A 2,234-nucleotide genomic window follows, 5' to 3' on the forward strand; every position below is an offset into this window, starting at 1 on the left:
GAGCTCGGCGGTGGCGTGGAAGCGCCACCCACCGCCGCCGCTCTCGCCGATGCCCACCGCGGAGGCCGCCCTTCGGACGCTGGGGTGCGGCGCGGGCCTCCGCGGACGAGCTGCGCATCTGAAAGTCAAAGGGCCGCCCTCGGAGAAGATCGTTGTGCTGCCCCGCGCGGGGAGCGATTCGGACGGCGGGCCCCCACGCCGAGGTGGGTGGGCGCCCCTCCGTTCGCCCGTGCGGGTCGTCGGACCGCTGCCGTACCACGGTTCGGGTCAAACTCCCCACAGCTCGGCCGCCTCCGTCCGTAGACGGGAGGGCGACCGCCGGCGTGCGCGCCCAAGGACGAGTGCCTGAAACCCGGGGGGGGGTAACAGAGGAAGGAGACCGCCCGCCGTAAACCGACGCGGGCTCCAAAGCCCGGGCCGAGCGAGCGGCACCACCTCCCCACCCGGGAGCGCTGAGCCAGATCGATCGGAAGAAAGGGCAGGGGCTCGGGTGGAACCCCTGCCTCCGTTCTTCCCCTCGGGGGAGACGGGGAAGAAACGTGCCCCTGGAGTCCTGGAAGCGAGTGTCCGGCGCGCTCCGGGCGCCCTCGAGACGGAAGCCGGGTCGCGGTGCGATTCTCTCATAGGTCTCCCCGTTGGCGCGGAAGCGGGAGACATCCGACACAGAGAAACGCCGAGCCCGCTCCGAGGGGACAAAGTCAGAAGGAGCGATCCGCCCTCCCAGAGCCCTCCTGCGGACGAGGACTCTGGATCTGCCCCCCTTCTGACGACCGTCGCCCTCAGAGGACAGGAACCCACGTGGGGAGGGTCCATTCGGGCTCGGGCGACCCAGGAAACGCGTCTCGGACTCGGGACGGACAACCGGCAAAAGTCCCCCTGGAGCCGCGGAAGCCTGGTCTCGGCGCGAGTGCGAACTTCCATGCAAAAGGGGGGTACTCGCCAAACCGCCTACCCGAGTCGAGGAACCACGAAAACAACGGATTTTGGTCGGGGCCGAGAGGTACCTCTCTCTCCTATATCCTGCAGCTGGTGTGCAAAACTGGGTATTTGCATGGTGAGACACCGACCCCCACTTTAAGGGAACAAAGTCAAAAAGTGTCCGACCTCCTGGAGCCGTGCGGCGGATCCGGCGGCCAGAAATTTCCTCATTCCGGTTCTATTTTTTTTTTTTTCGAATTTGCGAAATTTGGAGGCCAGGCGGCGTAGCTGGGACCTGGACTAGCTCGAAACACCCTGAACCGGTGAGCGGAATCGATTTCCCAAAGTTCTACGGCTCCCGGAAGCCAAAAACAGCTCGCCGGAAAATTTCAAAGTCCCAAGGACTCTTTCTTGAAAATCAATCCGGGGGCCATGGAAGTGTCCTCGGTACAACCTCAGAGCTTTCCCCCGCCTGGAAGTCTGACAGCGGTCTGACGTTTTTCAAAGTTTTGAGCTCTCTGTTTGTTCTCAAAGTCACAAAATCGCTTTTTTTCAGTTTTCCACCCAGCAGACCCAAACTTCACCCCCACTTAGGTCACTGTCTAGGGGCGCCTTACGACATATTGACGCCCCTTTAGGGTGGAAGTAGGGGAAATGGGTGATTTTTACACAAAATCGGAAATTTCTCAAAATTTTTCTAAGTGTCAAGGACTCTTCCAGAAAATCTCCCCCAGGCTCCTGGAAGCGTCCCCGGTACACCTCTGGCGGCTGCCCCCGCCTGGAAGTCCGACACACGCCTGAAATTTTCAAAGTATGAAAATACGCATTTTCATCCAAAAATTCAACTTTCCCCCCGTGCACCGCAAACTTCACCCCCACTTAGGTCACTGCCTTGGGGTGCCTTACAACATATTGACGCCCCCCTGGGGTGGAAGTAGGGGAAATGTGACATTTTTCACAAAATCGAGATTTTCTCAAAATTTTTCTAAGTGTCAAGGACTCTTCCAGAAAATCTCCCCCAGGCTCCTGGAAGCGTCCCCGGTACACCTCTGGCGGCTGCCCCCGCCTGGAAGTCCGACACACGCCTGAAATTTTCAAAGTATGAAAATACGCATTTTCATCCAAAAATTCAACTTTCCCCCCGTGCACCGCAAACTTCACCCCCACTTAGGTCACTGCCTTGGGGTGCCTTACAACATATTGACGCCCCCCTGGGGTGGAAGTAGGGGAAATGTGACATTTTTCACAAAATCGAGATTTTCTCAAAATTTTTCTAAGTGTCAAGGACTCTTCCAGAAAATCTCCCCCAGGCTCCT

This window comes from Ranitomeya variabilis, unplaced genomic scaffold (genome assembly GCF_051348905.1).
Source record: "Ranitomeya variabilis isolate aRanVar5 unplaced genomic scaffold, aRanVar5.hap1 Scaffold_238, whole genome shotgun sequence".
In the NCBI taxonomy this organism is placed as follows: Eukaryota; Metazoa; Chordata; class Amphibia; order Anura; family Dendrobatidae; genus Ranitomeya; species Ranitomeya variabilis.